The sequence below is a fragment of the Oncorhynchus tshawytscha genome, linkage group LG24 (assembly GCF_018296145.1).
Source record: "Oncorhynchus tshawytscha isolate Ot180627B linkage group LG24, Otsh_v2.0, whole genome shotgun sequence".
In the NCBI taxonomy this organism is placed as follows: Eukaryota; Metazoa; Chordata; class Actinopteri; order Salmoniformes; family Salmonidae; genus Oncorhynchus; species Oncorhynchus tshawytscha.
In genome coordinates this window covers 30,253,947-30,275,648 of record NC_056452.1, presented here as the reverse complement: position 1 = coordinate 30,275,648, position 21,702 = coordinate 30,253,947, and positions in this window count along the sequence as shown.

The following is a 21,702-nucleotide window of genomic DNA, read 5'->3' as shown; positions in this document are numbered from 1 at the left end:
AGAGACCCATCCATTTGGCTGTGCCGTTCACACCTTCTGTAGAGACCCATCCATTTGGCTGTGCCGTTTACACCTTCTGTAGAGACCCATCCATTTGGCTGTGCCGTTTACACCTTCTGTAGAGACCCATCCATTTTTTAAATTTTATTTCACCTTTATTTAACCAGGTAGGCTAGTTGAGAACAAGTTCTCATTTGCAACTGCGACCTGGCCAAGATAAAGCATAACAGTGTGAACAGACAACACAGAGTTACAATTAACAAGTCAATAACACAGTAGAAAAATAGGGGAGTCTATATACATTGTGTGCAAAAGGCACGAGGAGGTAGGAGAATAATTACAATTTTGCAGATTAACACTGGAGTGATAAGCTGCAGCTGCAGCATTTGGCTGTGCCGTTTACACCTTCTGTAGAGACCCATCCATTTGGCATGATGTTGCTGGGAGTTAAATAATTTCTTTCACATGACACATCAATTTAGACAAGTGTGTCTGGGTCAGCGGCATCTAATATTTATAAAATGTTTTTTATCTAGACACTTTCTGTTTAGCTGGAATTGTTCCTTATTGTAGGCTACTACTTTTACCACTTTTAGTCTTAATCTTTACTACACTATTCACTGTTTAGCACATGACCTCATGTGGATCTTTAAAGAGATGGGTGGGGCTAAAGCTTAAGAGGGTGTGAACGATGCTGAATGGGCAGGGCTAAGGCTTAATAGGGTGTGAACGATGCTGAATGGGCAGGGCTAAGGATTAAGAGGGTGTGAACAATGCTGAGAGGGTGTGGGTGGAACGATGGGGCTAAGGCTTAAGAGGGTGTGAAGCGATGCTGAATGGGTAGGGCTAAGGCTTAAGAGGGTGTGAACGATGCTGAATGGGTGGGGCTAAGGCTTGTGAATGGGCGGGGCTAAGGAGGGTGTGACGTGCTGAATGGGGGGCTGAGATGGATGCAGGGCTAAGGCTTAAGAGGTGTGGGTGGGGAACTTAAGAGGGTGTGAACGATGCTGAATGGGTGGGGCTAAGGCTTAAGAGGGTTGAACGATGCTGAATGGGTAGGGCTAAGGCTTAAGAGGGTGTGAACGATGCTGAATGGGTGGGGCTAAGGAGAGGGTGTGAACGATGCTGAATGGGTGGGGCTAAGGCTAAGCTGAATGGGTGGGGCTAAGGGTGTGAATGCTGAATGGGTGGGGCTAAGGAATGGGAATGGGGGCTAAGGCTTAAGAGGGTGTGAACGATGCTGAATGGGTGGGGCTAAGGCTTAAGAGGGTGTGAATGATGCTGAATGGGGCTAAGGTAAGAGGGTGGGCTGAATGGGTGGGGCTAAGGCTTAAGAGGGTGTGAACGGCTGAATGGGTGGGGCTAAGGCTTAAGAGGGTGTGAACGATGCTGAATGGGTGGGGCTAAGGCTTAAGAGGGTGTGAACGATGCTGAATGGGTGGGGCTAAGGCTTAAGAGGGTGTGAATGATGCTGAATGGGTGGGGCTAAGGCTTAAGAGGGTGTGAACGATGCTGAATGGGTGGGGCTAAGGCTTAAGAGGGTGTGAACGATGCTGAATGGGTGGGGCTAAGGCTTAAGAGGGTGTGAACGATGCTGAATGGGCGGGGCTAAGGCTTAAGAGGGTGTGAGCGATGCTGAATGGGTAGGGCTAAGGCTTAAGAGGGTGTGAATGATGCTGAATGGGTGGGGCTAAGGCTTAAGAGGGTGTAAGAGGGTGTAAGAACGATGCTGAAGAGGGTGCTGAATGGGTAGGGCTAAGGCTTAAGAGGGTGTGAACGATGCTGAATGGGCGGGGCTAAGGCTTAAGAGGGTGTGAACGATGCTGAATGGGTGGGGCTGAACGATGCTGAATGGGTGGGATGCTGAATAAGGAGAGGGTGTGGTGCTGAATGGGTGGGGCTAAGGCTTAAGAGGGTGTGAATGATGCTGAATGGGTGGGGCTAAGGCTTGAACGAGAAGGGTGGGAAGGCTTAAGATGCTGAATGGGTGGGGCTAAGGCTTAAGAGGGTGTGAGCGATGCTGAATGGGTGGGGCTAAGGCTTAAGAGGGTGTGAACGATGCTGAATGGGTGGGGCTAAGGCTTAAGAGGGTGTGAACGATGCTGAATGGGTAGGGCTAAGGCTTAAGAGGGTGTGAACGATGCTGAATGGGCGGGGCTAAGGCTAGAGGGTGGCGATGCTGAATGGGTGGGGCTAAGGCTTAAGAGGGTGTGAACGACGCTGAATGGGTGGGGCTAAGGTAAGAGGGTGTGAACGATGCTGAATGGGTGGGGCTAAGGCTTAAGAGGGTGTGAACGATGCTGAATGGGTGGGGCTAAGGCTTAAGAGGGTGTGAACGATGCTGAATGGGTGTAAATAAAGAAGAGCTCTCCAGTACCAAAACATTCAAAGGTACTTTTCTCAAGAGTTTACAAGTTTATCATCTTTCACAGCAGAATGACTTTCCCATTGTTCCTCAAATGCAGTGTATGATTTACAGTGCCTTGCAAAAGTATTCATCCCCCTTGGCTTTTGTTAAATTTTGTTGCATTACAACCTGTAATTTAAATGGATTTTTATTTGGATTTCATGTAATGGACATAAACAAAATAGTTCAAATCGGTGCAGTGAAATGAAAAAAAAAAAAACTTGTTTAAACAGTTCTAAAAATAAATACATGGAAAAGTGGTGTGTGCATATGTATTCACCCCCCTTGCTATGAAGCCCCTAAATAAGATCTGGTGCAACCAATTACCTTCAGAAGTCACATAATTAGTTAAATAAAGTACACCTGTGTGCAATCAGTGTCACATGATCTGTCACATGATCTCAGTATATATACACCTGTTCTGAAAGGCCCCAGAGTCTGCAACACCACTAAACAAGCGGCACCACCAAGCAAGTGGCACCATGGAGACCAAGGAGCTCTCCAAACAGATCAGGGACAAAGTTGTGGAGAAGTACAGACCAGGTGTTGGGTTATAAAAAAATATCTGAAAATTGAACATCCCACGGAGCACCATTAAATCCATTATTAAAACATGGAAAGAATATGGCACCACAACAAACTGCCAATAGAGGACCACCAAAACCTACGGCCCAGGCAAGGAGGGCATTAATCAGAGAGGCAACAAAGAGACCAAAGATAACCCTGAAGGAGCTGCAAAGCTCCACAGCGGAGATTGGAGTATCTGTCCATAGGACCACTTTAATCCGTCCACTCCACAGAGCTTGGCTTTATGGAAGAGTGGCCAGAAAAAAATAGGTAAAAAAGTGGGGGAAAAAAAAGTGGGGAAAAAAGCATGTGGGAAACTCTCCAAACATATGGAATAAGGTACTCTGGTCAGATGAGACTAAAATTGAGCTTTTTTGGCCATCAAGGAAAAGCTGAGAGGTCAAATATATAAATATATATAACTGTTAATATTTGATAGGGTAGCTGAGAGGTCAAATATACTGTTTATATTTGATCAGGGAGCTGAGAGGTCAAATATACTGTTAATATTTGATAGGGTAGCTGAGAGGTCAAATATACTGCTTATATTTGATAGGGGAGCTGAGCGGTCAAATATACTGTTAATATTTGATAGGGTAGCTGAGAGGTCAAATATACTGTTTATATTTGATAGGGAAGCTGATAGGCCAAAAATACTGTTTAGGCACTTTCTCTGCCTCTCTCTCCCTGTTTCTCTCCACTCTCCCTGCAGAAATAACACAAAGGAGGAGGGGAATTTTTAATTTGAAGACATAAGTGCCATCATGCACTGTCTTCATCATCTGTCTCCGTCCCTCCCACCATCCCTCCAACCCTCCATCCTACAGACAAAGTATGTGTCCCAAATGTCACTCTAATGATGAAACACTAACGTTGGATGTTGGTGCCCTCTAATGATGAACACTAATGTTGGATGTTGGTGCCCTCTAATGATGAAACACTAATGTTGGATGTTGGTGCCCTCTAATGATGAACACTAATGTTGGATGTTGGTGCCCTCTAATGATGAACACTAACGTTGGATGTTGGTGCCCTCTAATGATGAACACTAACGTTGGATGTTGGTGCCCTCTAAGATGAACACTAATGTTGGATGTTGGTGCCCTCTAATGATGAACACTAATGTTGGATGTTGGTGCCCTCTAATGATGAACACTAATGTTGGATGTTGGTGCCCTCTAATGATGAAACACTAACGTTAGATGTTGGTGCCCTCTAATGATAAACAAAATAAGTTAGTGTTCTCTAATGATGAACATAAGGTTTGGTTGTTAGTGCCCTCTAATGATGAACATAAGGTTTGGAAGTTAGTGTCCTCTAATGATGAACATAAGGTTTGGACGTTAGTGCCCTCTAATGATGAACATAAGGTTTGGAAGTTAGTGTCCTCTAATGATGAACATAAGGTTTGGACGTTAGTGCCCTGTAATGATGAACATAAGTTTTGGACGTTAGTGCCCTCTAATGATGAACATAAGGTTTGGACGTTAGTGCCCTCTAATGATGAACATAAGGTTTGGAAGTTAGTGCCCTTCTCCACATGATTTCTACTCATGATTTTACTCCCCCCCCCGTTGATAGACGTTTGGTTTTCCCAGAAAGTTAAGCTCTCTTGGTCAATGGGTGAAGGTCCCCAAACCAAATCAAATAAATGTATATTTGTCAAATGCACCGAATACAACAGGTGTAGACCTTACAGTTAAATGCTTACTTACAACAATGCAGTTTTAAGAAAATACCAACCCAGTTAGTGATAAGAATAACAAATAATTAAAGAGCAGCAGTGAAATAACAATAGCGAGACTATATACAGGGAGTACCGGTACAGAGTCAATGTGGAGACTATATACAGGGAGTACCGGTACAGAGTCAATGTGGAGGCTATATACAGGGGGTACCGGTACAGAGTCAATGTGGAGGCTATATACAGGGGGTACCGGTACAGAGTCAATGTGGAGGCTATATACAGGGGGTACCGGTACAGAGTCAATGTGGAGGCTATATACAGGGAGTACCGGTACAGAGTCAGTGTGGAGACTATATACAGGGAGTACCGGTACAGAGTCAATGTGCGGCGGCACCGGTTAGTTGAGGTAATATGTACATGTAGGTAGAGATATTAAAGTGTAGTACAATTCGATCGTCGTCTTGTATTTACGCTTTGCCTGTTTGATGGTTCGTCAGAGGACATAGTGGGATTTCTTAAAAGATTCCGTGTTAGAGTCCCGCTCCTTGAACGCGGCAGCTCTACCCTTTACCTTAGTCCAAATGTTGCCTGTAATCCATGGCTTCTGGTTGGGGTATGTACGTACAGTCACTGTGGGGACGACGTCCTCGATGCACTTATTGATAAAGCCAGTGACTGATGTGGTGTATTCCTCAATGCCATCGGAAGAATCCCGGAACATATTCCAGTCTGTGCTGCAAAACAGTCCTATAGTTTAGCATCTGCTTCATCTGACCAATTTTTTTATAGACCGAGTCACTGGTGCTTCCTGCTTTAATTTTTGCTTGTAAGCAGGAATCAGGAGGATAGAATTATGATCAGATTTGCCAAATGGAGGTTGACGGTGAGCTTTGTATGCGTCTCTATGTGGAGAAAAGGTGATCTAGAATTGTTTTCCCTCTTGTTACACATTTAACATGCTGATAGAAATGAGGAAAAACTGATTTAAGTTTCCCTGCATTCAATTCCTCGGCCACTAGGAGCACCGATCAATTTTCTAGAAAAGCTGAGCTATTCAGCTGGGCTGGACTCAACGGAAGATAAGATAGCCTGGGCTGGACTCAACGGAAGATAAGATAGCCTGGGCTGGACTCAACGGAAGATAAGATAGCCTGGGCTGGTCTCAACGGAAGATAAGATAGCCTGGGCTGGTCTCAACGGAAGATAAGATAGCCTGGGCTGGTCTCAACGGAAGATAAGATAGCCTGGGCTGGACTCAACGGAAGATAAGATAGCCTGGGCTGGACTCAACGGAAGATAAGATAGCCTGGGCTGGACTCAACGGAAGATAAGATAGCCTGGGTCTTGGCACAACAGGTCTGTTTGAGATGTCTTGCAAAACCTGTTCTCTGCTTCAGCTGGTTTAGGTAAACTGCCGTGTGTGGTATTTCTCAGGTGATTTAAGTAGTTGTAAAGGTCAGGCAACATACATGGCATTGCTTATGGAGGCAGGGAATAACTGTGACCTTTAGGGTTACTAAAAATGAAAGATGAACTGTGTAGTGTAATGAAAGTACAGAAACATTTTAGTGACACCAGATCTCAGTATTTGATGGGATGAGGACATTTTGAAGACACTGCACTTCTTGAAAGTGAAATGCCTTTGTGTGTATACACACACGACAAGTTATACTGTGAAAAAAGGCTTCATTTACAAACAAACTTTGGAAGAGCAATGTGTCTATTCCTTTAAATCCCCATTCATTGGAAGAGCAATGTGTCTATTCCTTTAAATCCCCATTCATTGGAAGAGCAATGTGTCTATTCCTTTAAATCCCCATTCATTGGAAGAGCAATGTGTCTATTCCTTTAAATCCCCATTCATTGGAAGAGCAATGTGTCTATTCCTTTAAATCCCCATTCATTGGAAGAGCAATCCCAGCAAACCAAAATTACTTCTGTGAAGGTGCCCAGAACATTTGCTTGCGGCAATTGTTCTCATGACACAAATAATGTCCAGTCGTGGTGATGATTAAAGAATGTTCTTGATGTTGCAAGAACATTCTTAGAACACATTTAATCCGTTGAATAAAGAACATTCTTAGAACACATTTAATCCGTTGAATAAAGGTTCCCAAAATGATTCATTAGGTTGTAGGAAGAGTCTGTTGAGATCAATGTGGGGACATTACAAAATGTATTTTCCCAAAACACAAAAACTGCCCAGTTGTGTGGATGATTCTACAATGTTTATTTTAGGGGCCAAAAAAAACACACTTGATGTTACAAGTACATGTCCAGAACACATTTAATATGTTCTTTAATTAGTTCCCAGAATGTTGTTTCATTAGGTTGTGAGAACAATCTAGTGAGAACATTGACTGGCCACCCCACATAGCCTGGTTCCTCTCTACCCGGCACAGCCAGAAGAGGACTGGCCACCCCTCATAGCCTGGTTCCTCTCTAGGTTTATAATCTCCACCCGGCACAGCCAGAAGAGGACTGGCCACCCCACATAGCCTGGTTCCTCTCTAGGTTTCTTCCTAGGTTTTGGCCTTTCTAGGGAGGTTTTCCTAGCCACCGTGCTTCTACACCTGCATTGCTTGCTGTTTGGGGTTTTAGGCTGGGTTTCTGTACAGCACTTTGAGATATCAGCTGATGTACGAAGGGCTATATAAATACATTTGATTTAATTTGAAGGAGAAAAGTCATTGAGTGTCACCAGCAGTGATAGAAGAGACCATGTGAGGATATGACAGAGGGAGAGGTCCATCCTCATAGCAGTGATAGGAGAGACCATGTGAGGATATGACAGAGCTGAGTGACTTGGTCTATAGAGAGAAGAGGAGAGGTCCATCCTCATAGCAGTGATAGGAGAGACCATGTGAGGATATGACAGAGCTGAGTGACTTGGTCTATAGAGAGAAGAGGAGAGGTCCATCCTCATAGCAGTGATAGGAGAGAGAAGAGGAGAGGTCCACCCTCATAGCAGTGATAGGAGAGAGTAGAGGAGAGGTCCATCCTCATAGCGGCGATAGGAGACCATGTGACAGCGGATATGACAGAGCTAAATTACTTGGTGTATAGAGAGAAGAGGTCCTACAACCGAGCCTTGGGGGACACCAGTAGTGAGAGTACGTGGTGCAGACACAGTTCCTCTCCACGTCACCTGATAGGAGCGGCTTGCCAGGTAGGATGAAATCCATGAGTGTTTCAGAGCCTGAGAAGCCCAGCCCTGAGAGGGGGGAGAGGAGGATCTAATGGTTCACGGTGTCCAAGGCAGACAATAGATCTAGGAGGATGAGAACAGAGGAGAGAGAGTCAGCTTTTGGCAGTGCGGAGAGCCTCCGTGACAGAAGAGAAGTCTCAGTTGAGTGAACCGTCTTGAAGCCTGACTGGTTAGGGTCAAGAAGATGGTTCTGAGAGGGATAACGTGAGAGTTGATAAGAGACAGCAGTGTTTTGGAAAGAAAGAAGGCATACAGGTCAGTGGAGGAAGGGGAAGACCATCTTCCTCAGTGAATTTCATAAAAATAAAATAGTGAAACATTAGCTTTGTCCTTTTTACATTAAAACTACACTAGATATATTCACGTCACCAAATAATTGATTGTGTCACGAACCGGCTCGAAGTTCATAACAAAAAGGGAGACAAAGTGGAAATGAGGAAGAACACAATATATTTATTAACGGAAGTAAACTAAATACAATTAACAATGGTGTGTGTGTGTAGTCAGTAATCAGTGGTGTAAGTGAGTGGTTTCGTGCATAAATGTGATAATGAGGGGTGTTGAAAGGTGCCAAAGCAAACAAACAAAACGGACACAAAAATGCCACAACTCTATCAGTGTGTCAGCATGTAGTCTCCTCAATGAATGAGGAATGAGGTTTATTAATCCCGGGACACATGCGGCCCCAGGTGTGTCCCATGTCGCTGATGACCCTCCAGGCTCCGCCCACCGACATCCTAATAAGGAAAACAAGAGCGAAGAGAAAGACTACGGCAGACAGAGTGTGGGGGGGGGGGGTCGTCACAATTTAAACACACTGTTTTGCAATGAAGGTCTACAGTAGCCTCAACCGCACTCTGTAGGGTAGAACCATGGTGTAGAGGACAGCTAGCTTCCGTCCTCCTCTGGGTACATTGACTTCAATACAAAACCTAGGAGTCTCATGGTTCTCACCCCCTTCCATAGACTTAGTAATTATGACAATGTCCTCCAACCTATCAGAGCTCTTGCTGCATGAACTGACATGTTGTCCACCTAATCAAAGGATCAGAGAATGAATCTAGTACTGAAAGCATAAGCTACAGCTAGCTAGAACTGCAGTGCGTAACATGTGGTGAGTAGTTGGGTCAAAGAGAGAGAGAAAAACAATAGTTGAACAGTTTAACAAATTGATTTCATCCAACATTAAGGAGAACAAGAGGGAGACAGAGAGAGAGAGACAGAGCGAGAGAGAGACAGAGAGCGAGCGAGAGAGAGACAGAGAGCGAGCGCGAGAGAGACAGAGAGCGAGAGCGAGAGAGACAGAGAGCGAGAGAGACAGAGAGCGAGAGAGAGAGAGACAGAGAGCGAGAGAGACAGAGAGCGAGAGAGAGACAGAGAGCGAGAGAGAGAGAGACAGAGAGCGAGAGAGAGACAGGGAGGGAGAGAGAGAGAGAGAGAGACAGAGAGAGAGAGAGAGAGAGAGACAGAGAGCGAGAGAGAGAGACAGACAGAGAGCGAGAGAGAGACAGAGGAGAGGAGAGAGAGACAGAGAGACAGAGAGAGACAGAGACAGAGAGCGAGAGAGAGAGAGAGACAGAGAGACAGAGAGACAGGAGGGAGAGAGACAGAGAGCGAGAGAGACAGAGAGACAGAGAGAGAGAGACAGAGAACGAGAGAGAGAGACAGAGAGCGAGAGAGCGAGAGACAGAGCGAGAGACAGAGAGCGAGAGAGACAGAGAGAGACAGAGAGAGACAGAGAGAGACAGAGAGAGAGACAGACAGAGAGAGAGAGACAGAGACAGAGACAGAGAGAGACAGAGACAGAGAAAGAGAAAGAAAATGCAGCTAGTTTAGCCTACTCAAACAGAAAGGGATGCCTCATCTTAAAAAGGCACCGAACGCCAGGTCGATTGTTTTTGACGTCAGATGAGTCGAGTGTTGGTTTCTTGAGGAGGGGAGCGACCCGGGCCATTTTTGAAGTCAGAAGAGACGCAGCCAGTGGTCAGGGATGAGTTGATGAGGGAAGTGAGAAGGTCTCCAGAGATGGGGTCGAGCGGGCAGGTTGTTGGGCGGCCAGACCTCACTAGTCGCAGGATTTCATCTGAAGAGAGAGGGGAGAAAGAGGTCAAGGTTTAGATCTGTATGAACGGGACCAGTGGACTCATATCACAAAATAGTTATTCTCAAAATACAAATGCTGTCCAGTTGGATAATTCTACAATGTTTATCTTAGTGTGCAAAAAAAAAAAACATTCATCCGATGTTCCAAGACCAGAACAAATTTCATCTGTTCATCAAAAGGTTCCTAGAACGTTTCATTGGTTTTGTGGGAACGTTGTGTAGACAAAAAAAACTGTTCATCTGTGCTGATTATTACAATGTTCCTATTAGGTTTCCAAAAACATATTTAAGTTTTCATTAACTCTCTGTTCCAAAGCTGTCATCAAGGCAAAGGGTGGCTACTTTGAAGAATCTCAAATATCAAATATATTTTGATTTGTTAAACACATTAAAACTTGTTCACGCTACCACGTTCCCCTAGGGCAACCCCCCACGCTCAACTCAAAAGATGGCGCACAGAATGCAATAATATTCTTAGAAATATTTAACTTCCACACATTAACAAGTCCAATAGCTCAAATGAAAGATAAACACCTTGTTCATCTACCCAGCGAGTCAGATTTCTAAAATGTTTTACGGTGAAATCATAGCGCATATTTATGTCAAACCACCAAAGACACAGCCAATATATAGCCATTTTGTCGAACAAAAGATGCAATCACAAACGCAGGATTAAAAGAAAAATAATTCACTAATCTTCTGAAAATCTTCATCAGATGACAGTAATAGGACATGTTACACAGTACATTTATGTTTTATTCAATAATATACAATTTATACCCATAAATCTCTGTTTACATTGACGCCATGTTCAGAAAATGCTACAAAAATGTCCGGAGAAATTATGATAACTCCGCCAGATAACGCCAGATAACAGCAATACAAATCATAAACTTTGACTAAATATACATGTTCTACATATAGTTAGAAAGATACACTGCTTCTTAATGCAACCGCTGTGTCACATTTATTTTTCACGTTACAGAAATCGCTCACTATTCAATAATCTGAGACGGCGCTCAGACGTAAGCAATATTTCTCCGCTATGTTGGAGTCAACAGAAATACAAAATTACAACATAAATATTCCCTTACCTTTGATGGTCTTCGATCAGAAGTAGTGGAAGGACTCATACTTACCCAAAACAGCGTTTGGTTTCAAGTCGTGTGTCTTTGTGTTATCAAACGCGACAAATTCCGGCTGAAATGCAGCCAAAATTCGAGGGGTTGCGCATCAAAACTTCAAAATTACATATTATATGTCGACTAAACTGGTCAAACTAAGTGCAGAATCAAGCTTTAGGATGTTCTAAACGTACAAAACAATTCTCAACTCGAACAGACAAACTGACATCGTCTCGTGCTTCATGGAACAAAGGGCACTCGGAGCGCAACGCGCGCAGGACAGTGCATGTATTTTCTCGCGACACCAAGTATTTTGCTTGGCAAAGGGTCAAAGCCCGCGGGATTTTCACAATGAAACGCTCTATTGAAAGAAGACATCTCGCCGAAGACCTAGAAACTGATCCCAGATCCATAGCTGGTTGGGAAGGGTGGGGGGGATGACGTCAAAGTTGGCCCAACTAGAAACTGATCCCAGATCAGTTGATGTCAAAGTTGGCCCAACTTTCCCGATGAGAGAAATAGTTTGGGAGATTGGCTGCCCTGTGAGTTCTGCTATACTTAGACATAATTCAAATGGTTTTAGAAGCTTTAGAGTGTTTTCTATCCAATAATAATTATTATATGCATATATTAGCAATTTTGGACAGATTTTTTTTCAGTTTACTATGTGTACGCAATTCCTCCAAAGGGGGCAGTATTCTGCCTATCCTTAACAGGATTTATAAACAAAAATATCTTGGTTACTACATATTCCATGTGTTATTTCATAGTTTTGATGTCTTCACTTCTTCACATACAATGTAGAACATAGTCAAAATAAATAAAAACCATTGAATGAGTAGGTGTCCAAACTATTGACTGGTACTGTATATACCAGGCGGTGTCAGAGGAAGGCCCAAAAAATTGTCAGACACTCCAGTCACCCAAGTCATAGACTGTTCTCTCTACTACCACACGGCAAGCGGTACCGGAGCTCCGAGTCTAGGACCAAGAGGCATTTCACTGTAAGGTCTACTACACCTGTATTATTCAGCATTTCACTGTAAGGTCTACTACACCTGTAGTATTCAGCATTTCACTGGGAGGTCTACTACACCTGTTGTATTCAGCATTTCACTGTTGTATTCAGCATTTCACTACTACACCTGCATTTCACTTGTATTTGTATTCAGCATTTCGTCTACTACATGTATTGACAAATACAATTTGATATAATTATATTTTATCCATTATCTCAGCCAATCATGGCTAGCGGGAAGGTCCCTGACTTTTTCCGTGGCTAAACCAACTAGGCTCGTAATTTAACAATTTAATTTGTATTTACAGATGGAATACAAGTTTGGTATTAAGGCAGTTCACATGTTACAGAAAGCATTTGTCAAAAAACACACTTTTTAAAAATGTTTACGTTCAAACGTCTCTCCTGTGAAGTAGTGACATGCGACCTACACCTAGTTTCCTGAAATGAGTCACATGTAATAAAAGCGTCATCCGTTGGGTCTGGGGGGGGGGGTACTAAGCTAACATATGGAATTGTTTTAAGATTGTCATACCGTGGATCATCCAGCTATTTGATTTTGAATTTTTAGGACCCCTTTAGGTATCGTAACATTTTGAATTTGGCCCTACTACTATCGCCATAGAAACACATTGAATAACACATTCATGAATTGGCAAAAAAAAAAAGACAGTCTGTCACGCCCTGATCTGTTTCACCTGTCCTTGTGATTGTTGTAACGGTTTTCTAGTGGTGATGAAGGAGAGTCGGACCAAACTGCAGCGTGTCGATTGAGATTCATGTTTAATCAAACAAAGAAACACGAACACTACACAAAACAATAAACGTAATCGAAACCGAAACAGCCTATCTAGTGCAAACTGACCGAGAGTACACATAGGACACTAAGGACAATCACCCACGACAAACTCAAAGAATATGGCTGCCTAAATATGGTTCCCAATCAGAGACAACGATAAAGCACCTGCCTCTGATTGAGAACCACTCCAGACAGCCATAGACTTTGCTAGACAACCCCCCTAGCTACAATCCCAATACAAACACACCAGAACCCCAAGACAAAACACACCACAATACAAAAACCCCATGCCACACCCTGGCCTGACCCAATACATGAAGAAAAACACAAAATACTTAGACCAGGGCGTGACAATTGTCTCCACCCCCTTCCAGGTGTCGCTTGTTTTACCCACGAGTCCCGTTGTAAGGGTTTTCCTGTGGTGAAGGAGAAGCGGACCAAAATGCAGTGTGGTGGTTATTCATGTTCTTTAATAAAGGAACTAGACATGAAATAACTAACAAAACAATAAATGTGCGAAAACCTAACCAGTCCTATCTGGTGCAAACACAGAGACAGGTACAATCACCCAAAAACACAGTGAAACCCAGGCTACCTAAGTATGATTCTCAATCAGAGACAACTAATGAAACCTGCATCTGATTGAGAACCATACTAGGCCGAAACATAGAAATACCCAAAACATAGAAAAACAAACATAGACTGCCCACCCCAACTCACGCCCTGACCATACTAAATAATGACAAAACAAAGGAAATAAAGGTCAGAACGTGACACCCGTGACATTTAAGTCATTGAAAGCAAGCGACTTCTACATATCACACCTTCAAAGAACAGATTAAAAATCAGGTGAATGTTTTATATAAACATACACACTTTCGGGAATGTTCTGTGGTGATTGTTACAGACATTGGGCACACAGCATTTTAGTGAATGCTAGGAGCGCAGTCCAAGTATAAAATGTTTTTATTTTATTATAAATAAATAGATTTTGTGTGCTGTCTATATAACACAATGCTTTTGGGATGCTATCATCCTAACTTAGATAAAACCCCAACTAGAACTTCATGGGAATTTGAGCTATTATTCTGGAATGTTCCTTGCCTTTAAATCCCCAGTCTTTGGAAGAGCAATGTGTCCTTTCCTTTACATCCCCAGTCTCTTTAGTCATCTACGTAGTGAACAAGAAGGGAATATTGACTGTGACAATAGAGAATACTGGAGAGGGGGAGAAGGAGAAGGAGGGAGACTGGACGCTGGAGGGGGGAGGGAAGGAGGGAGGGGCTGGAGAGGAGGGAGACTGGAGAGGAGGGAGAAGGAGGGAGACTGGAGGGAGGGGGAAGGGGGAGACTGGAGAAGGAGGGAGGGAAGGGGGAGACTGGAGAGGGGGAAGGAGGGAGCTGGAGATGGGGAAGGAGGGAGAGCTGGAGATGGGGAGAAGGAGGGGGGGAGGCTGGAGATGGGGAAGGATGGAGGCTGGAGATGGGGAAGGATGGAGGCTGGATAAGAGGAAAAGGAGGGGGACTGGAGATGGGGACTGGAGATGGGGACTGGAGATGGGGCCTGGAGATGGGGCCTGGAGATGGAGATGGGGCCTGGAGATGGGGCCTGGAGATGGGGCCTGGATGGGGATGAGGGGGACTGGAGAGGGGGGGAAGGGGGAAGGAGGGAGACTGGAGATGGGGACTGGAGAGGGGGGGAAGGAGGGAGACTGGAGATGGGGACTGGAGATGGGGACTGGAGATGGGGACTGGAGATGGGGAAGGAGGGAGACTGGAGAGGGGGAAGGAGGGAGACTGAGAGAGGGGGGAGAAGGAGGATGGAGACTGGAGAGGGGGAGAAGGAGGGAGGCTGGAGAGGGAGACTGGAGAGGGGGAAGGAGGGAGACTGGAGAGGGGGAAGGAGGGAGACTGGAGATGGGGAAAAGGAAAGAGGTTGGGAGAAAGTGGGGGGAGAAAGAACAGACAGGGTTAGCAGTTATTGAACCTGAAGCTCATCTCACATGAGAGTTTAGACATTAGCTTTGTGTCCCTAACAGAGTCGCTAATCAATAGAGTACAAACATTCAGTGTGCTTCCCAAACGTTACCTTATTCCTTATATAGCGCACTACTTTTGACCAGAGTCCTATATGTCCTAGTCAAAATTAGTACACTACATAGGGAATAGGGTGCATTTGGGACGCATCAAGATTTCTCAGCAGGGACCTTGCTGCTCTCAGCTGGAGTAAACAACTGCCACATCAAGACTGAGGTGTGTGTGTGTGTGTGTGTGTGTGTGTGTGTGTGTGTGTGTGTGTGTGTGTGTGTGTGTGTGTGTGTGTGTCAAGACCAAGGGCGGCACGTACGCTAGTCCTGTCTGAGCTGTCCATACAACATACACAATACAATACTGATCCTGTCTGAGCTATCTATACAACATACACAATGCATTACTGATCCTGTCTGAGCTATCTATACAAATACACAATACTGATCCTGTCTGAGCTATCTATACAAATACACAATACTGATCCTGTCTGAGCTATCTATACAAATACACAATACTGATCCTGTCTGAGCTATCTATACAAATACACAATACTGATCCTGTCTGAGCTATCTATACAAATACACAATACTGATCCTGTCTGAGCTATCTATACAAATACACAATACTGATCCTGTCTGAGCTATCCATACAACATACACAATACTGATCCTGTCTGAGCTATCTATACAAATACACAATACTGATCCTGTCTGAGCTATCCCTACAACATACACAATACTGATCCTCTGAGCTGTCCATACAACATACACAATACTGATCCTGTCTGAGCTATCTATACAAATACACAATACTGATCCTGTCTGAGCTATCTATACAAATACACAATACTGATCCTGTCTGAGCTATCTATACAAATACACAATACTGATCCTGTCTGAGCTATCTATACAAATACACAATACTGATCCTGTCTGAGCTGTCCATACAACATACACAATACATTACTGATCCTGTCTGAGCTATCTATACAACAGAACCAATACACTATGTGGCCAGAGAAATAAAGGAGAAAACAAAATCACCACATCAAACTGAGCCTGAATAATTTAGTGATTTAGTTTTTTTACTTTTGTTGATGGTTTCTTACGTCCACTGGGCTCTTAAAATGAAAACAAAAAAGGCAGGAAGTAAGATAATTGACATGCCTTTCTTTTTAGAGACAGAAGTTTGACATCCAGACTATTCAGACTATTATTTCTTATATAATTTGTGTTATTGTGATGACATGTGAATGGGTGGTAATTTGGAGATGCTCTGTCAAATTCAATAAACCTCAGCCAGTGATGTTGGTGAGAGTCTTTTATGTGAAAAGATCTGTGAATTCTAATAATAGAACCAATCAACTAGTCTCGACAGGTTCCCATAGATATCAATGCAGCGATCACCACTGAAAAGAGATTGGGTGGCATTTAGGACCAATCACAAAGACAGCCAATCAGGAACTAAAGAGACATAAATTGTGTTTTGTAATGTTATTGCAGCCTTTTAGTCTGGATTGACTTGTTGCCATGGAGGAGTGGTGAAGAGCACAGAACAGTTCTGAAGAGGAAGTGTACGACCGCTGTCTAACCCAATTACAAATTGAAAGAGAAATCCAAAGCCAATGAAAAACAAGTTCCAATATTTGAATATCGATTGTTGGCGTGAAGAGAGACCGACTGTCCCGAATGACCTCCCATTGAAAATAACAGAGTCACTAACACCTTGGCTGTGTCACAATCCAAATGCAGCTGCCTGCCACCTACCAGCCTCCAAATGCAACTGACTCCTGCCTACCAGCCTCCAAATGCAGCTGCCTCCTGCCTACCAGCCTCCAAATGTAGCTGCCTCCTGCCCACCAGCCTCCAAATGCAGCTGCCTCCTGCCTACCAGTCTCCAAATGCAGCTACCTGCTACCTACCAGTCTCCAAAGGCAGTTGCCTCCTGCCTACCAGTCTCCAAAGGCAGTTGCCCCCCTGCCTACCAGTCTCCAAAGGCAGTTACAGTACCTTTTGTAGGTAGCACTTTTCCAGTAGGTAACTGACATTCGTGATGGGATTCGAACGCAGCACCACGTGATGAGGCACTTGCATTCCACCAAGCCCTAGACATCTGTTTACCTTGTAGCCGCTGTAGCAACGTGAGCAACGTAGTGCTAGCAACTATCCCACAATGGAAATATCTGATACGAAAAACAAGTCATAGAATACATCTCCTCTCCAATGTATTTATATAGCCCTTCGTACATCAGCTGATAACTCAAAGTGCTGTACAGAAACCCAACCTAGGAAGAAACCTAGAGAGGAACCAGGCTATGTGGGGTAGCCAGTCCTCTTCTGGCTGTGCCGGGTGGAGATTATAAACCTAGAGAGGAACCAGGCCATGAGGGGTGGCCAGTCCTCTTCTGGCTGTGCCGGGTGGAGATTATAAACCTAGAGAGGAACCAGGCTATGAGGGGTGGCCAGTCCTCTTCTGGCTGTGCCGGGTGGAGATTATAAACCTAGAGAGGAACCAGGCCATGAGGGGTGGCCAGTCCTCTTCTGGCTGTGCCGGGTGGAGATTAGAAACCTAGAGAGGAACCAGGCTATTTGGGGTGGCCGAGTGGAGGACAGAAGAGCCTCTTAAAGAAGAAGTTACAGGTCTGTGAGAGCCAGAAATCTTGCTTGTTTGTAGGTGACCAAATACTTATTTTCCAACATAATTTGCAAATAAATTCATAAAAAATCCTACAATGTGATTTTCTGGATTTTTTTTGCATTTTGTCTGTCATAGTTGAAGTGTACCTATGATGAAAATTGCAGGCCTCTCTCATCTTTTTAAGTGGGAGAACTTGCACAATTGGTGGCTGACTAAATACTTTTTTGCCCCACTGTACATGTTGAGTCCTGAGAAAACATTTTGTATGATCTCTTGTGAATAACTTTAGGCCTTTGGTACTTTATCTTTCATTTGTTATTGCTACAATGTTATGGACACTACAGCCAATGGGAAATGAAATTGCTTTGGAGCAAAGCTCTGCAGCATTGGTGAAGATACTATAAATACAAGTGGATGTCACAGATCCAATACTATTGGTCTACACTCTAGTTGGTCGAGTGATTACCTGAGTCATGTTACAGGCATTAGTCACAGATCCAGCAGTATTGGTATCCACTCTGTCCCGGCTCGTCTGAGACCAGCCACCCGGACAGCTGATGGTACTGTGGGTACGCACAACCGAATCATTTCTGCACAGAACTGTCAGAAACAGTCTCAGGGAAGCTCATCGTCCTCACCAGGGTCTTGACGGAAACAAATGCATTTTTATCGATTGAAATGTGAATGCATAGAGATACCGTGACGAGATCCTGAGGCCCCGTTGTCGTGCCATCCACCCACCGCCATCAACTTATGTTTCAGCATGATAATGCACAGCCTCATGTCGTAAGGAAAAATGTCCCAGTTCTTCCATGGCCTGCATACTCACTAATTGAGCATGTTTGGGATGCTCTGGACCGACGTGTACGACAGCATGTTCCAGTTCCCGCCAATATCCAGCAACTTCACACAGCCATTGAAGAGGAGTGGGACCAACATTCTACAGGCCACAATCAACAGCCTGATCAACTCTATGTGAAGGAGACGTGTTGCGCTGCATTTTATTTTTATTTTACCTTTATTTAACTAGGCAAGTCAGTTAAGAACAAATTCTTATTTTCAATGACGGCCTAGGAACAGTGGGTTAACTGCCTGTTCAGGGGCAGAACGACAGATTTGTACCTTGTCAGCTCGGGGGTTTGAACTTGCCACCTTCCGGACCAACGCTCTAACCACTAGGCTACCCTGCCGCATGAGGCATATGGTGGTCACACCAGATACTGACTGGTTTTCTGATCCACACCCCTACCTTTTGTTAATAAGGTATCTGTGACTAACAGATCCATGTCTGTATTCCCAGTCATGTGATGTGACATTTTGTGGCCCACCACCCCCTTTCAGAAACACATTGTTCTGCACGTTTTGAATTTGGAAAGTGTTTCACAATATCTATCAATTTAACCACTTTTGCAGTAAAATATTTTTTACACAATGGAGACATTGGGGATGTCAAAATACCTTATTATTATCTATCCTAATGTCTAGTCACTTTACCCTGCCTTCATGTACATATCTACCTCAAATACCTCATTATTATCTATCCTAATGTCTAGTCACTTTACCCTGCCTTCATGTACATATCTACCTCTAATACCTCATTATTATCTATCCTAATGTCTAGTCACTTTACCCTGCCTTCATGTACATATCTACCTCAAATACCTTATTATTATCTATCCTGATGTCTAGTCACTTTACCCTGCCTTCATGTACATATCTACCTCAAATACCTCATTATTATCTATCCTAATGTCTAGTCACTTTACCCTGCCTTCATGTACATATCTACCTCAAATACCTTATTATTATCTATCCTGATGTCTAGTCACTTTACCCTGCCTTCATGTACATATCTACCTCAAATACCTTATTATTATCTATCCTGATGTCTAGTCACTTTACCCTGCCTTCATGTACATATCTACCTCAAATACCTTATTATTATCTATCCTAATGTCACTTCACCCTGCCTTCATGTACATATCTACCTCAAATACCTTATTATTATCTATCCTAATGTCTAGTCACTTCACCCTGCCTTCATGTACATATCTACCTCAAATACCTTATTATTATCTATCCTAATGTCTAGTCACTTCACCCTGCCTTCATGTACATATCTACCTCAAATACCTTATTATTATCTATCCTGATGTCTAGTCACTTCACCCTGCCTTCATGTACATATCTACCTCAAATACCTTATTATTATCTATCCTAATGTCTAGTCACTTCACCCTGCCTTCATGTACATATCTACCTCAAATACCTTATTATCCTATCTAGTCACTTTAATGCCTTCTAGTCACTTCTATCCCTGCCTTCACCCTGCCTTCATGTACATATCTACCTCAAATACCTCATTATTATCTATCCTAATGTCTAGTCACTTCACCCTGCCTTCATGTACATATCTACCTCAAATACCTCATTATTATCTATCCTAATGTCTAGTCACTTCACCCTGCCTTCATGTACATATCTACCTCAAATACCTTATTATTATCTATCCTAATGTCTAGTCACTTTACCCTGCCTTCATGTACATATCTACCTCAAATACCTCATTATTATCTATCCTAATGTCTAGTCACTTTACCCTGCCTTCATGTACATATCTACCTCAAATACCTCATTATTATCTATCCTAATGTCACTTCACCCTGCCTTCATGTACATATCTACCTCAAATACCTCATTATTATCTATCCTAATGTCACTTCACCCTGCCTTCATGTACATATCTACCTCAAATACCTTATTATGATCTATCCTGATGTCACTTCACCCTGCCTTCATGTACATATCTACCTCAAATACCTCATTATTATCTATCCTAATGTCTAGTCACTTTACCCTGCCTTCATGTACATATCTACCTCTAATATTATTATCTATCCTAATGTCTAGTCACTTCACCCTGCCTTCATGTACATATCTACCTCAAATACCTTATTATGATCTATCCTGATGTCACTTCACCCTGCCTCAATGTACATATCTACCTCTAATACCTTATTAGTATCTATCCTGATGCCTAGTCACTTTACCCTGCCTTCATGTACATATCTACCTCAAATACCTTATTATTATCTATCCTGATGTCTAGTCACTTTACCTTGCCTTCATGTACATATCTACCTCAAATACCTTATTATTATCTATCCTGATGTCTAGTCACTTTACCTTGCCTTCATGTACATATCTACCTCAAATACCTTATTATTGTCTATCCTGATGTCTAGTCACTTTACCCTGCCTTCATGTACATATCTACCTCAAATACCTTATTATTATCTATCCTGATGTCTAGTCACTTTACCCTGCCTTTCATGTACATATCTACCTGCTTTTACACCTGCATTGCGTGCTGTTTGGGGGTTAGGCTGGGTTTCTGTACAGCACTTTGTGACATCAGCTGATGTAAGAAGGGCTTTATAAATACATTTGATTGATTGATTGACTTTAAATACCTTGTACCACTGCACATTGATCTGGTACTGGTACTCTCTGTATATATCTCCACATTGATCTGGTACTTCCTGTATATAGCTCCACATTGATCTGGTACTTCCTGTATATATCTCCACATTGATCTGGTACTTCCTGTATATAGCTCCACATTGATCTGGTACTTCCTGTATATATCTCCACATTGATCTGGTACTCCCTGTATATATCTCCACGTTGATCTGGTACTTCCTGTATATAGCTCCACATTGATCTGGTACATCCTGTAGATATCTCCACATTGATCAATACTCCCTGTATATATCTCCACATTGATCTGGTACTCCCTGTATATATATCCACATTGATCAATACTCCCTGTATATATATCCACATTGATCTGGTACTCCCTGTATATATCTCCACATTGATCTGGTACTCCCTGTATATATCTCCACATTGGTAACAGATCAAATTGGGAAGAAAAAGGGTTAAAAAATAATACGATATGTTGATTTGATGCTGGCTTCAAAAATCGGCCAAATGAAGGCACCTAAGAAGACAGGGCTGCAGAACACACACACACACACACACACACACACACACACACGCTGCACATTATTATAAAACTGAATTTGTCATGATTAAACTACCTCACATCACATGAAGCCT